The sequence below is a fragment of the Mustela nivalis genome (assembly GCF_964662115.1).
Source record: "Mustela nivalis genome assembly, chromosome: 1".
Taxonomy (NCBI): domain Eukaryota; kingdom Metazoa; phylum Chordata; class Mammalia; order Carnivora; family Mustelidae; genus Mustela; species Mustela nivalis.
Window position 1 is genome coordinate 71,935,333 of NC_139020.1, and position 16,916 is coordinate 71,952,248.

A 16,916-nucleotide genomic window follows, 5' to 3' on the forward strand; every position below is an offset into this window, starting at 1 on the left:
AATCTGCTTGAGATTCTTTCTCTCTCCTTCTGACCATACCCCATATATAAATACCTAAATAAATAAATAAATGAAATCTTGAAAAAAAAAAGAAGTACATTATCTCACAGGGTCCTTAAAAGGGCCCACAGGCCTCAGTCTTTAGCTTTCTTGTTGGAAACAAAACCCAAGCATAGTGCAGAATTGGATGTAGAGAAAACACCCCTGTCCCCAGCTGCTCAGCACTTAAGAGAGTCAAGATTGGATTGCAAAACTATTAATATCATCATTCCCTGAAGAAGAGGACTCAAGTCTGAGCTACAGTTTGCAAAATTAATATGTGTACTTTTTTGGCATCCAATGTGAATATTCCTCCTTTCAGAAGCTATTGCTTGTGAAAACCAAGTATGTTTAGCAAGGCATGAAACAGCTATCGTCATTCATCAGTGGTCAGAACACATTCAAGCATGAATTTAAAGGTGTCATAGACCTTATATTTATTTTTCTGAATAAACATTAGTCTCATGAAGAATGGAATACTGGAGGTTGAAGGCCTACAATTACCTACCAGCTAGGTACACTGTCATTAGCCATGATGAAACCGTCTCTGGGTTTCCATGTCAGTGCACATTGCCCAACTTACAAGGTAATACTCTACAGAAATGAGAATTCAACCTCCAAGTCTTTATAGGCCCCAACATTCACTCAACCAGACTGACAACATGCTGAAGTATCCTTGGGTTTCAATGCTGATTTTGCAAAGGGGTGGACTAAGATGGACGCCAATTCAAGTTAAAGATGAGTGCAGTGGACTTCAAACAGTATGACTTGTCAGTCATTAGAGGAGGACACAAATGGTGTGACAAGGATGACCTTCAGAAGAAGGAACCAAAGTATTTGATTTTAATATCATCAGTCTTAGAAAATATCATCAATCTTAGAAATATTTAGTTATGACATACTATGTAGTTATTACATTACATACTATGTAACTCACTACACTAAACCAGTTCAGATGGATATTCTAGCCATTTATTCAAAAGTGTAAAAGAACAAAAATGCTAAAAGCTTGAAATAGTAAAGCCTGAACATGGTGAAAGTGTTATTGTGGAGGTGCCTGTCGGTCATGTGTCTACCTTCAACTCGGGTCATGATCCAGGCATCCTGGGGATCGAGCCTTGCATTGGACTCCCTGCGCGGTGGGGAGTCTGCTTCTCCTTCCCACTGCTATTGCACTCTTGTGCTCTCTCTCTCTCCCCTCTCTGTAATAAGGATATAAAATCTTTAAAAAAAAAGTGACACTGTGGGTAAATCATCAAACCTCTCCTGAGCCTCATTTTCCTCAACTCTGAAATAGAGAGACTATGAAATGAACCATATGGTTGATTGTTGTGGAGACTAAATTAAATAAGATATATTTAAAGGATCTAAGAGAGTGCCTGGTTCATAGTAGACAATAAATAATTGGGGTCTATAATTATTTACTTTAAGCATATCATCCATCAAATTACTTAGTATTTGTAATTGTCTTTATTTTTTATGAATTAGTTTTCTATGCCCTTCTCCAAAATTAGCACACATTGTGCTCAGTATTTAATGGGTGGAAAAACTCAGAGAAAATTGAGTTAAGTGGTTCAACCAAGAGGAGTAGGAAAGGCATGATAATTCTATTATGCCCTTTTTACTAATGATAGTGGGAGAGTGGTGGCATACACAAAGGATGAAAACAGTCAAATTATAATTGACATAAGAGATAAATTTCCAGGGTGAAAGAGGATAAGCTAATTTTTAATGTCAATATGTGAAAGAAATGTTAGTTGTCCCTCATATCCCCTCATATCATTTTTTATGCAATACAATTTTTTGCTAAACACACAGAAATACTTTGTATCAAATCTTTGCCTGAAGTTAGGTATAACCAGGTGAAAAAGGTCTGGCTAACGGAATAGATTGGAAGTGTATGCCACTTCTGGACAATGCTTTTAAAAGGTATGAGACTGCATTCCATTTCCCATCTTATTCATCTGACTGGCTAGAATATGGTCATGACAGCAGAAGCTAGAATAGCCTTTTTGGACCATGAAATGAAAGCTACTGTTCAGGTTGGCAGGACACTGAAATAGAAGGATCCCAGACCCCTAACAACTTTGAGGATTAAGCTACCACACAGCTTAAGTCTGTATATGAAAGAAAAATAGAGTTCTATCTTCTTGAGAATATAGCTAATTTGGGTAACATTACTTAAAATGTTATTTTAATTAATACAGTACAAGTCACTTATTCCACTATTACTATTATTGTGTGTGTAACCTTTATTACAGTATTATAAAGCACTATCATTACAGATTATCAGACATCAACCAGACCCAGGTCTTCTCACCTCATCCCATATTTATCAAATGAAGAAACTAATCCCCCAAAGTAACAAATTTTGGATTTCAAATAGATTTCCCATTGCAATTTAATGTGATTTCACCTAAAACATGCTTAGGTTTTTGTTTTTGCTTTGCTCCTCCATTTTGTAAAGATAAAAAGCATATAATTTCAATAATACGAATGTCCTATCTATATCACTTACTATTATACCTATAGTACTCATCTAAGCACTTACTTTTTAAACAATTTTAAAATATAGATATCTATGAAAAAATATTTATTTAAGAATATTATATTCATATACTCCACAAGGGGAGGTGAACCATGAGAGACTATGGACTCTGAAAAACAATCTGTGGGTTTTGAAGGGGTGGGGGGTGGGAGGTTGGGGTACTAGGTGGTGGGTATTATTAAGGGCACGAATTGCATGGAGCACTGGGTGTGGTAAAAAATAATGAATACTGTTATGCTGAAAATAAAAAATTAATTAAAAAAAAAAAAAGAATATTATATTCATATAAAAATATTCATTTAAAACAGTCTGTATTTTATGATCCACTTTTTGCTTAAAACTATATATACGTATGTGTTAGGGCACCTGTGTGGCTCAGTCGGTTAAGCATCTGACTCTTGCTCTTAGTTCAGGTCTTGATCTCAGGTTTGTGTATTTGAACCCTGTTTTGAGCTCCACCCAGGTTGTGGAGCCTACTTAAAAAATAAATTTCTAAAATAAGAAAAAATATATATGGATATATATATATATATTTATGTGTTTATATTTGTACAGATATATATATTAAAAAATTTATTTATATGTGCAAAGTATATGAATATAAACATATATTTATATAAATATGTTTTATAGATAATATATTTATATAAATATAAATTACATAAAATATATAAATATATACTTATTTTAAATTATTATAGAAGCATACACTTACCAGCTTTTTGTGTGAATAATTAAAGATGATAAGGGAAGAACTTTGGCTTTTTTCTTTATATACTTAATATACTTAATTAATATACTTAATTAATATAGAAGTATTAATTTAATTCCTCAATGGAAATTTGAAATTTTTATAATCTATCTTTATAAAACTTGCCTTAACAATTTTGTATGGCTCCATCAAAAATAGCAATAAATCTCCAAAATTTGGGGACATAGATGCAATTAAATACATTTTAATTATTAAAATCCATCATTAACTTTTACCTAGTTAAAATGTAGCTGGATAAACAAGCAAACAAACTCTTCATACAGAGAACTAAAGCAATAATGATAACCCAGTAGGGATTATCTGGGTTATCATTACACGAGACCAAGTGTAAGAATAGCACAGGTGTTTATACAGAGGTGTTGTTTTCTTCACTGTAAATGGTACCAAGAAAAAAATGGGAGAGGGGGCAAAGAGAAAGGAGGAGGAGGAGAATTTATAAAAAAAAAAAAAAAAAAAAAAAAAAGGAGAAAGAAGGAAAAAAGAGGAGAAGGCAAAAACTAGTGACAAAAATTAAAATATAATCAGATTTTCACTAACTTCATATAGAGACTGAGAGTAAAAAGGTGAATCTAACCTCACAAGTCAATGTCTCAATTATTTAGTTAGGGAACAAAATAACTACCTGTGTTATAATTAAAGAGTTAATTAATCATATGAAAACATTTATAAAGTATGGAACATTACTAACATAATAGCATTTTAGCATTAGAGCTAAAATATATTTAGCAATTTTAATTTCCTTTAAAGAAAATCTTCCAAATACAAAACATTTTGACTACTCTCCATTTATCTGTCAATATTTTATAAGAATTAAAGAAATCATGAAGCAAAAACTATTAAAAACTAATTTTCTACAATGTATAAAATTTATAATGTACTGTGCAAAAGACATGGATAAAAGAAAAACCTAGAAAATTAACCTATATATGCCATAGTTTGTACATTCATTGAAAGCAGGTAATATGACTTATCTTCCAGTTAAATTGGCTATGGGAGACTGTGAAGAAATTAACAATCCATGTATTATTCTTAAAATAAATATGTTTATACATTTTGAAAGGAAAAAAAGCAAAGTTTTTAATCAATATGGAAAAAATAAAATTTAAATAACCAGTTATGTTTATAATTAAAAAATTAAAACCTGCATATTCTGCTTTTCAAATAAGATTGTGGTAAATGAATAAACTCTTAGAAATAAAAGGCAGAGGCATAATGCATTTTCTTAATGAATAAATATTGTTACAGAATAAGGACAGCCTCTGTCTCAGTATGGTTTTTCTTTGTTTAAATTTCAATTCTGTTGAATCATGCAGGGAACAAAGGTAAAATTAAGATTTGATTTTTAATTTTTTAGGTGTGGAGAGAGGATATAGGCACAGAAAAACACTGGTATAAAACACCATAGAAACTTGCACTGAGGAAGCCAAATTATAACTGAGAAATTAAAATCATTAACCTCCAATCTAACCCAACATATGTAAAATCTATTGTTTCAAGATTCAGACTGTAAATCTAGAACCCACATGAAGCAATGGTTAATTAAAAAAATGTATAGAAATAAATAGTTTCTGTCATACAACAAAATGTCTTTCTAAGTAGGTAATTGAGCTATAGCAGAAAAACAGAGGTTTAATTCTGAATAATGGACAATTAAATGAAAATTACAATGTAAGCTGAGTTAGAAAATTCTATTAAATCTGGTTCCTTGTGAGCTTATCTTTATGTATATTTAAGTTGAATAATATAATTGGTATTTTAATAACATGTTTCTGTTTTGTCCTAGAGGAAGAAAAGAGGAAAAAGGAAATAATGAAGAAACGGCCATTGCTCAGTCATTTTTCTACCAGCTTTAACTGAAAAAAAAACAAAACAAAACAAATAAACGCTTTGATGGAATTCACTACAAGGTACCAACAACATCAGGTGACTATTGTCCTTTATTACAGCTTCTGGCTCCCTATATAAGAGTAATCAATCCTTGTACCATTTTAGTGTAAATTTAGTCCTTAGTAAAAATTCCATAAATGTGCTTCCGCATGTGTTTGTAATATGAGAAACAGACATTTGATTGTAGTTGACCCTTGAACAATGTAGCGGTTAGGGGTGCCAACTCCTACATAGTGAGAAGTCCTTGCTTAACTCTTGAGTCCCCCCAAAACTTAACTACAAATAGCCTACTTTTGAGATGAAGGGTTACCAATAACATAAACAGTTGATTATGCATATTTTGTATGGTATATGTATTATAGGCTATATTCTAAAAATCAAGTAAACTAGAGAAAAGAACATGTTAGTAAGAAAATTCTAAGGAAGAGAAAATACATTTATAATACTGTGCTGTACTCATTGAAAAAGATCTGCATTTAACTGGTCCTGCACAGTTCAGACCCCTGTTGTTCAAAGGTCAGCTGTAACTGTCATTTATTAAGAGTATGTTCAAGTTTGTGCAACTGTGATAACAGATGTTTTATATAAAAGAAAGCACAATGGAGAATGGAAATATTGCAAAATAAGTAGCAATAAAATGGATTAGGTAATCAGATAGTAAGATGTTAGTTTGAAATATAGTTAAAGTCTAAGGTTTTTCTTTTTTTAATACATGTCATTTATAGTCTTTTTTTTTGAAAACTCATCCTTAGGTAAAAAATTCTCGGGATTTTGCGGGTTTTGTGCGATAATTCTGTATTATGGACTTGATAATATTCTGAAAAGTATAAACAATCTAGCACATAAGGAAATGCCAGCTTTATGATGACTCCTTGCACATCAACATATATACATTAATTCATTAATTCCTTCCTTATTGAGTATCTACTAAGCTCCAGACACTATTTCGTTCCAGGGATAAATGGTGAACAGGCAAGGCACACACTGTCTGGTACCATATGCTTTCTATCCTATGGAGAAATGGTAAAAACAAACATACTAGTGAGCAAAATAGTTTGAAATTGTCTTAAGTACTATGAGGGATATAATCAAGGTCCTGTGCTAGCAACAAATGTCTGGAGGCAATGAGTATTTATTTCCAAAGTTTTCTGTAAGAAGCTCAGAGAATTCCCTTTGGAGAGGTGACTTTTAAGCTGAGACCTAAAAGAGAAGAAGCTGGGTCTGCAAAGATCCAGAAAAGAGAATGAGAAAAAAAGACTTTGAATGGGGCACCAGCTTCCTGGATATAATGCATGTGTTTGGGGTGAGTGACCAAGAAGGAGAGCATTGAAATGAGGTTGGAAGGTGGAGGGGAGGGGGGATATGAGGCCCTCAGGTTATAGTAGAAAGTTTGTATTTTATTCCAAGTGAAAAGAAAAATCTGAGGGGTTTTAAGCAATTTTTGACACAAGTAGTAATATTATTTGTCCTAATTAAACACTAGTTCCTAGATTCCTGAAACTCCACTATCGAGATCCTAACCTATATGACTCAAATCGCAGGTATTTAATATCCAAAGTGCAGAGAAGGCACAAGAAATTATGTCAGAAGAAGAGTTTGAAGTAGACTGAAGGGAAGGGGTCATGAGAGTTCCTTATGATCCAATGAAGTCTGGGAAGAAAGACAGACACCAAGGTGGAGAAAAAAGCAGAGTGTGACAAAAGGGTCATAGCTTTCACCAGCTATTGTGAAATCCCAGTCAGAGGTGTGGAGTTAATTGAGGGGAAAGACAAATCAGAAGGGGTTTTGCCCACTTCTATTTTGAACTCTGAAAAGACAACCTCTACACTATGGTATTTATAGTAACATGGGTCAGACATGGCACAGAAAAAAATGAAGACTTGGCAGCATTAAGCAGACAGAGTATCTGAGAAAATGGCAGAATTAAGCAGAGAGGGTATCTGAAAAAAATGCCCAGAGCTGCCCTTGTTTTGTGGGACATGGTTAGGACTCAGAAGTGCCCGCATGCACCATGGAGGAGATGGAAGGTAGCTGAGCCCAGAGTTTGGAGGCTGACCTATAGCTTCCCTTACAAGAGGCAGGTGATCATGGTGCAGAAGCCAGAGCACAAATAGCCGAATCAGGCACCACATGGGGGTGGAGAAGGTTTATTTTTGAAAATAAAAGGAGAGGACCATCAAGACCTGAAGTGTCTAAGAGAACAAGTCACAAGTTTATGCTGTACCTCAGAACATCGTGCAAGAATCCTGGGGATGGACCAGCCATCCTCAGCTGACACCTGGGAGGATCTAGAGAACCCAGGGATCAGCCCAGGAGCCCCAGGTCTTACCTCCACCTCTGCAAAGGCAGGAGGTCCCCTTCTGTCCCCTCTTTATGTTCCCATTTGCCATTTTGACCCTTGTGTGTGGCAGTTGGAGCACAAAGCACTTTCCGGGAAACACATTTAATCCAGAGTCTGAGATATTATTAATTAGCCAGTTAAAATTTCCACCATAAACTCTGTCCCTCCTTGGCAGGGTCAGGGCTTGTGATAAAGATGAGATCTGTTAGACAGTCAAGAACCCTCAATTACTCTGTACGTTGGCATGTCCTGAGTATAAATGCGCAGTACTACCTCAGTTCTCCAATTCAATAATTATGCCATTTATTTCAGTTCAACGACAGTATATAATTAGTATACATATAAAAACGTGTGTTTACTAAGATATGTGTACTGCTATTAAAGAAATTCTCTGAAATGAAAAGTATTCTGAACGTGGGTAAGAAATCCTATGCTCTGTGGCTGACACTGTCACTGCCACCAACTGGCTCTCTAACCTGGGGCTAGTCATTTAATTTCTCTGGGCATTAATTTTCTCTGAAAAAGGAGGAGACTGGACTAAATCATTGCTAAGGTCAATTTTGATTTCTGATGTCCGTCATGTGAGTGCTAAAATGAGGCCTGCTGAGATGATGGTGGTTAGATTTGCATTAATCAAGAAACAATGATAATAAGTGTAGAACCATTTAATGAGTCCAGGCCATTTGCCTGGCACGAAGTAAGTCATTTTACATGGGTTATTTCTAATCATCTAAATAAACCCAAGAGGAAATAGAGGTTCAGAGAGGCTGTAATTTGCTCCATGTTACAGAGCTGGTAAGTGGCAGAGCCAGGCTTGAAACCAGGGTTTTCTCTGAAATTTTTGAATTAGATATTGTGGTACTTAGAATCCTTCTCTTCAAGGGTTGGTTTTGAAGATTCCACCTTTTAGGCATTTTAAAAATTCTATTCTTCAAGTTCCTTGTGTTATGAAGCTATTTTTATAACATCAAGGTTGAGCAAAGTTTCCCCTCAACTCCTGAAGAACTCACTTATTCATTTGACCCTTATTTTCAAGGTCTCTATATATGCTTTTAATCACCTATAAATCTCTCTTATGTACCCACAACCAGACTATACATGTTCTGAGGGAATGCCAAGGACCTGGATTAAGGAATGTGCAGGAAGTGTGTGGTACCAGCAGGCCTGGAATTCAGGGGAGGAGAGTGAAATGTCAAAGGTGCAAAAGCCCAGGAAGCACCTACGTCCAGGGTCATGCCAATGCAAGGTCACCTCTCTCCAGCCTTGGCTCTGGGAAGCACAGAGCAGCTGGTGGATAGGTAGCTCATTGGGACCATTTGAAGTTCAGCAAGATTAGCTCTCAGTAGTGATGCCTACTGAAGTCTGGCTGCCCAGGGAGACCCTATGTATTGCCTGGAGAATCAAACTCGTGGAAACAGAACTGGTGTCTAGAAAGAGCAGAGATAAGCCAGGACAGGTAGACCTTCCCTTCCCTTATAATAGAATATCCTTATAATAGAACAGCGGGTCACCAGGAGCATATCCTTATAAAAGAACAGCGGGCCACCAGGAAAGCCGAAACAGGAGTATCTGTGCAGATATCTTTTGGTGCAATCATTCCTTCTATCTATACCTTGACAATGCCCTGTTCTAAATTGGCAGCTTTCTGAAGCAACTCCTAGGAGTTGCTTCAGGCTTTTACCTGTATGTATTAGTCTTCTAGGGCTGTCATAGCAAAAATGGCACAGACTATGGGGCTTAAACAGCAGAAATTTATTTTCTCACAGTCCTGGAGACAAGAAGTCCAAGGTCAAGGTGTTAGCATGTTTCGTTTCTTGTGAGGCTTCTGTCCTTGGCATGTAAATGGCTACCTTCTTACTGCATCTTCACTCACTTTTATTTGTGCACAGGCATCCTTGATGTCCTATTGGGTGTCCAAATTTCTTCATCCTATAAAGACATCAGTCAGATTGGATTAAGACCCACCCAGGAGCCTCATTTTTAACTTAATCACTTCTTTAATGGTTCTATCTCCAAATACAGCCACATTCTGAGGTAGTAGGGGTTAGGGTTTCAACATAGGATTTGTGGAGGACACAACTCAGTCCATAACACCATGGATCTAGAGAATTGCAAGCTCTCACAAAGACAAATATTCCATAGTGGTTAGCAAAATGTCATGCACATTAATAGATAATAAATATTTATCTCTTCATCCTTCAAAATTTAATGACAACATCTAGGCAAACAAAAATTTCTTAAATCAATATAATTGACTGAATAAATGAATTAAAGTTTAATATCTTGGGTGGTCACCAGCACACTAAACAAAATTTAAGAGAGATGTTGCTGAGAGGCAAATTGATAAATTACCCATTCTTTTGTACTAAAAAATTAATGTTTTAAACAATTGAACTTAATGTTACAATTAAGGAAATAATTCTATATAGAAATATCCATCTCTTTTTAGTAAATATATAGAAATGAATATTTTTCACTTCTTTATCATTACCTTTAATCTGACCTACTTCATATATCCCAGATATAAACTGACTTCTTATTACCCTTAATCCTATATTAAAACTAAACCATCTTGGGACTGGCTTTCTAGTTTCAGATTATCTTGAAGTAAAAACATCATATTTAGTTTAGTTGCCAAAAGGTCTTACATCATGCATATATACTTTAAATATTTATTTAAGCCATTGTGCTAATAATGATAGTTTTTGTTGTATTTTTATTTATTTGTTGTATTTCCCACATTATACATGTCTTCAGTCAAAAGATCAGCACCCTTCCTCTTATCACTTCTGCTTTAAGAGCTTCTGGTTTCTCTTTTTCACATAGTCAAAAAAGGAAAAGAAGAAAATAATGTTGTAGATTTTCTTATTTTACACATTACAGTACACCACCAACATTCTTGTCAAGATTCTGTCTAATCAGATGATTAATTTCCACTTTACTCTTTAAAAATAAAATAGCTCATCACTCATGAATTATTACTAGCAAAAATCACTGACTTGTTTTAACTTAAAATTTAAACTGAATAGTTCACTCTCAACAATATGCCAGCAGTAGTGGAGCTCAGAGTATAAGCAAAAGCTCTCAAAACATCTGTTTTTGGTGAAGTCATATTTTTACTTTTTAAATTTATTTTAATATGATTTTTTACTTGCGAACAGATTATAAATAAGGGGATGAAGCAGTATGTTCTTATATTAAATCGAATTTTTTCCTGAGTTTTCCATATGATTAATTTAAAATAGCACTTAATTCCAAGTTTAAAAGACCACAAAAGACATAAATTCATCGATTATAATAATTATTTCTACCACTCATTTTACAGATAAAGAAACTGAAGCTGAGATAGTGTAGGCAAGTTGTATACAGAAGAATGATCTGAAAGGGCTTTGATTTTTAGGTTCAGAAATTGTTGGAGAAAAGTGCTTCAGACAGGACCATTGAGGACAAAATAACTGTGCTTCTAGGTAATCATGTGTGCTCCGAAAATACTCATGAGGGTGAGTGTTGAGTTACTAGTGGCTGGTTTGAAAGCTAATGGGAAATTGAATTTAGTGTATTGGGAGAAGAGTATCAGTTGAGAAATGGCATGGTGAAAGTTCATTATGACTTATTTGCATAGTTTGTGATAATGCTGGCTGACAAAATGGACTAATGATGGAGGAATCTGGCCAAGGCTACCTGTGAGAACATAACTACATTGGATGCATCAGTGAATTAAATAGGATCTGGGGAGATACTACGGTGATGAAAATGTGATGAAGAAAAACAGTAGGAATCACATCAGGTATTCATATATTAAGTTCTAAAGATAGCCTCATGACATTGAAATTGGTCATGTCAAAATTTCAAAAGGAAAAATAGTCTATAATTTAAAAAAAGTAAGAAAAATTTGTCATCAAAGAGAAAAAGATAGTTAAGGATGAAAATATCTAAGATTGGTTCTTAATTATGTTTTTGTATAAACATACACATTGTTTATTTCAAACTCCACATTGATATTTCCCCAGGAATTATTGTTCCCAATAGCTTAAAAAATAATGAAAGATGGTAGCTTCTTTTTTTTTTTCTTTTTTAAGATTTTATTTATTTATTTGACAGACAGAGTTCACAAGTAGGCAGAGAGACAGCTAGAGAGAGGAGGAAGCAGGCTCCCCGCGGAGCAGAGAGCCCGATGTGGGGCTGGATACCAGGACCCTGAGATCATGACTTGAGCTGAAGGCAGAAGCTTTAAACCACTGAGCCACCCAGGCACCCCAAGATGGTAGCTTCTTTAAAAAAAAAAAAAAACAACTAATATGTGTTTCAGTTGGCCATGTGAGAAGACATTACATGCATTTTGCCCTTTGTACTTTCTGTGCATAGCAGCTCTATTCAGAGGTCTTCTATTTTATAGACCCGAGAAGGTGGTCTACATGGCAGCACATATTTGCAGTGATGAGGCCAGGGGGGGGAAAAAAACCTGTTTGCTTTCACACATCCTTTGTGACAGAAGTTATTTGACAACGTGGAAAAAACACCCTTTTCTTTCTTCCCAGTGGTATTTATGGGAAGGAGGCTGAGTATTGTTTCACAGTATGCATTTGCACGTTGTTTGGATGCTAAGCATTCCACCCCAGACAACCCCGAGCTGGTGGGAAAGCTTTGAGTCAAGTCACTTGAAGTGGGAAAACAACTCTGATGTATTGCCCTTCTTCTCTCTGTTTTCCTCCGTTGCTCAGCCCCCTACAGTGTTTTCAACCCAGAAGTGTAAAGAGCAAAGCACCGCAGAAATATCACCGAGGGTAGGATATGTCTAATCTAAATTCGTTCATATGCATTTAGTCATTAATTGCATAACACTTTCTAAAGAGTGAGTATATCACAATTAAGGGCTGAATAACTTCATGAAAAAGAACTAACAACTGGGGTTGAGGAAATAAATTCTTTTCAGTTGCTTCTCAGTCATGAGATTTGGTAGTTTAACTGAATAAGAAATATCCAAGGTTCATTACTTTACCCTTCTTTTAGTAAGTAATTTCGCTTATGGAAATTAGAGTTGAAAGTCTAAGAATTATTTGATAATTATCTATAGTGGGTTGAATTATGTTTCCTCAGTAGGCTACGTTAAAGTCCTATACCCTGGTCCCTGTGAATGTGACCTTATTTGGAAATAGGGTCTTGAAGATATAATCAAGTTAAAATAAGATCAGACTAGGCCCTAAGTTGGATGGCTGGACATTTTGTAATGGAAGGAAGATTTGGAGACAGAAAGACACACACAAAGGAAAGAGAACATGTGAAAGCAGGGGTAGATATTGGAGTGACGCAGCTATGAGCCAAGGAATGGCAGTGATTGCCTGCAACCACCAGAAGCTAGGCAGAGGCAAGGAAGAATTCTTTTGTAGAATTCTTCCTAACACCTTGATTTTTAGACTTAGCTTCCAGACAAGTGAGAGAGTATGTTCCTGTTGTTTTAAGCCATCCAGTTTGTAGAAAATTTTTACGGCAAGAATCTATACATGCTCCAAACTATAATTTTTCCCTGATTATACATTATCTACTCATTATTATAATTTTTTTAAGTTTCTCCTCATAAAAAAAAAAAAAAGAATCAGCTCCCAATTTTTTATACAGAGAATATTGAGATATCTTAAAAAACTTCTGGTAACCTTGGGGACTGCTAGACAGAATATGCAAATTTAAAGGGAAAGAAATGTTCATAACTTTAATGAATCAATGTCAATTGTGTGAAAATAAACATCTTCATTCCCACCTGTAGGCTGGCCTTGGTCTTTTTTTGCAGGTGTCCCACAATTAAATCATGTGGTCTGTTTCCATTTTGTAAGTCTCAGGCAGAGAGACTGATGATGGTGGTGGTGGTGATGGTAATTGCTAGAAACAGGATATTTGTAACTTAAATTTTTTGTTTGATAAGAGTTTGTTAAAAATATACTGCTATGTAGTATAATTGTATAGATTCTTCTTTTAGATAAAAGTGTTGTAAATTTCCCTTTCCTTTTGTCTTGGCTTGGGTTCTCTAGAAAACAATGCCTGAGGTAAAAGAGTGTGTGTGAGATTTTCCTGGAGGGAGATACGAGATATAGGGAAAATTATGGAAGGAGGTACATTTACTATAGCTTTTTCTTTTTTTAATCAAGTTGGCCACTTATTCAAACAATTCCAGAGTTCATATTTTATGATAAAGACACACCTCTCTACATTGGGGAGGGTTTGTGCTTTGGTGAGTCACAGACCTATATCCCTGGGGCTAATAATACGCTATATGTTTATAAATAATTTTTTTTAAATATTAAAGAAAAAAAAGACACTCCTCTCTATTCACAACAGCTGCAAGGAATATAGCCTTCCACCTCCTTGACTGGAATAATCTGAGCCTCCCTAGCAGAGCAGTCTCCTTCCCAAGTATACCCAAGCAGAGAGCTTAATCTCTTACACTCCACATAATCTATGTCCCCAGTGAGATCAAGGATTTTCCTGGCTTCCCACATCATGTTGCTACCCTATCTGAAATTTGTGAACCTTACTTTTTGATTCTCATGATTTTCTGTGCACTCCGACTCCTGTCAACAATTGTAATGATTTCAACATTTACATGAAAGATACCCCAGATATATGGACTCTCATTTCCTTGACCTTCTAGTTTCCAAAGACCTTGGGCACTCGAGGTTAGCTATCACTTTCCACTGTTTTAATTTTAACCTTTTATTTTACCAATACGTGAAACTACCAACCCTCTAAATCTCACAAGCGAAGGGCCAAATCTAGAAGACACTCATGTTCAAGCTGTTTCCCAGAAAGTTGTCATATTTGAGCTGTGATAGAAACAAAACAACAAGAAAAAAAACCTGTGATATAAAAAGGTGATGTGGCAATGAATTGAGGGCAGCCTCTAGCCAATAGCAAACAAGGAACTGAGACTCTCAGTCTAACAACCTGCAAAGAAATAAACCCTGCTCATGATCATGGGAGTGAGCTGGGAAGCAGATCTTTCCTCAGTTGAACCTTGAAATGACTAAAATCCTGGATAACACCTTGACTGCAATCTTGTAAGAAGCCCTGAGCTGGAGGTACCCAGCTAAGTGTGTCCAGATTCCTGACCCACAGAAACAGTGAGATAATAAAAGTTGTTTTTTAAGCCATTAAGCTTTGGTACAATTTGTTATTCAGCAATGGATTAAAAAAAAAATGCCATTATCTGTGGCCAAAAAAGAAAGTCATCTGTTTCTCTGGAAACTGACATGAATGCTGGGAACTAATGTTTTGCAATTCGGTAGTCGTTAAGTGAGAAGTAACAATAGAATGTCTAAGAAAAAGGGGAAAAAAGCTGAAGGAAGGAACAGACACCCCATGATACACCCCATAAATGCATCCAAATTTCTGCCTTCCCATAAAAGTGCTATTGTTGCCATTATTACTTATGATCAGCCCCTAAGGACTTACTGTTCTAGTCAAAGAGCACAAAGTAGATAGAATGAGTCTAATGCATTCTTTGAGTCCTCCTTCCAGATTATGTGAACAATTTAGTAATGCTTATTTCTTCCTGTTCCCAACCTTCCCCTGCTCAGACAATTTTATTGGTAACCTTTCCATTTTATCATCCTACTCCTAGAATGTGGTGAGTTAGGATTTTCCAAATTTTCCTTCACCACCCTTTTTTCCTGCTGCTGTTTCCATGGACTATGAAAATAACACTAACAAAGTGATTATGGCATAAAAGTCCAATGTTACACAGTCATGGGCCATTCAAGAGCAGGTTATTATCCTTAATCTTTGTCCTTCTATGGCTGATCTCCATTGTTTCCATACAGACAATTCAGACATTTGAAGTCTCTATTCTAACTTCACCTTAAGATTGGCTGGTATTTTATTTTGAGGACTTACATTTCACAATGGTATAGCTAAACCTCTTCAGACTCCAGTCTGCTTGTCTCAGCACAAGTATTGTACCAGTTCAGTCAGTGGTATCTATAAAACTTTGGTCTAATGTAAGGATTAACAACACGGATGATTTACTTAGTCTCTTAGTGTCTCAGTTTACTGATCTGTCAAATAGGGACAATAATTATCTCTACTTCATGGCCGTTGTAAGGATTAAATGTGTTGAATACTTAAATCACTTAGAACAGCATCTGGCACATAGGGAGTTCTAGATGTCAGTGGTATATGCCAAATATAAACCTTCCAGAAATAAGAAAATCTCACTTTTGTAAACAATCTTGAAAAGGTTCTCACACATAGTATTTCACCTTACTCTGGCAAAAAGCATTGAGGAAGAAATGACAGAGAGTATTTTATATTACAGTATTCGCATTTTGCAGATGAAAAAGCAGAGGGGGTGCCTGGGTGGCTCAGTTGGTTAAGTGACTGCTTTCAGCTCAGGTCATGATTCTGGAGTCCCAGGATCCAGTCCCGCATAGGGCTCCCAGTCCACGGGGAGTCTGCCTCTCTCTCTGACCTTCTCCTCGCTCATACTCTCTCTTACTGTCTCTCTCTCAAATAAATAAATAAAATATTTTTTAAAAAGAAGTAAAAGCAGAGGTTTAAAAAAAACTTAAATACCAAACATCAAATCTTATTTGATCTTAAGTATCAGGGTAAGATTAAAATCAAGGTTTCTTGTGAAAATTTTTCCCAAGCTTCATCTGCCTGTTCTAGAGAGGTGAATAGGGTCTCATGATGTTGGATGAGGAGTCAGTGGGTGGGGATTTTCTGCCTTTCTCCAGCACGTAGCCAGCCTCAGGCTTTCACTGAAGAATAAGGTGGGGGATGTGATGGGAATTTGGCAACAAGTTGAGGTGAATACATGTAGGAGTCTTGCCATGATATATGGATACCCCTTTGTATGATCATTATCTAGTAGCTCAAGCTTGGGATGAGGAAGCACTCCTTTTTTATCCTTCATTTGTTTAGCTATTATTATTTTTATTTTTTTCAAAATCAAACAGTAATGTAGTAATTTGTGGCCAGGGTTCAAGACTGTTGGGATGATGATTCTCCTCAGGACAGCACTTCTTAGTCTTTCTTGGGAGTGCAGTTTTGTCTTTGTGTTCAAGAGTAAGAAAATGTCTAATCTCACCATTTGATAGAATGAAATAAAACCAGATTATAAAGCATGATGTATACCTCATATGCTATGGTATTTGAATGGTGTTTCTTACTTTCACATGAGCAAATAGATTGTTTTCAGCTGTATGAAAATACAATAACACAAAAGAAAATACACATGCTAATAGAAGTGAGCCGACCATGTATTAACCAGGGAATTAAATCTCTCCCCCCCACCTTTTTTTTTAACCTTACTCCCATTTAATGCATCACTGCCAAGA

At 35.7% G+C, this 16,916-nt stretch overlaps 1 long non-coding RNA gene across 2 annotated transcripts in view; it reads left to right on the plus strand.

The window, feature by feature from the left end:
• Window positions 1–16,916, plus strand: part of LOC309854363 — a 470,028-nt gene that overhangs the window by 135,357 nt on the left and 317,755 nt on the right. For both annotated transcript variants that reach the window (XR_014306183.1, XR_014306184.1), the window contains exon 4: window positions 5,143–5,282. This is a non-coding gene — a long non-coding RNA (uncharacterized lncRNA). The remainder of the gene's footprint in view (window positions 1–5,142; window positions 5,283–16,916) is intronic.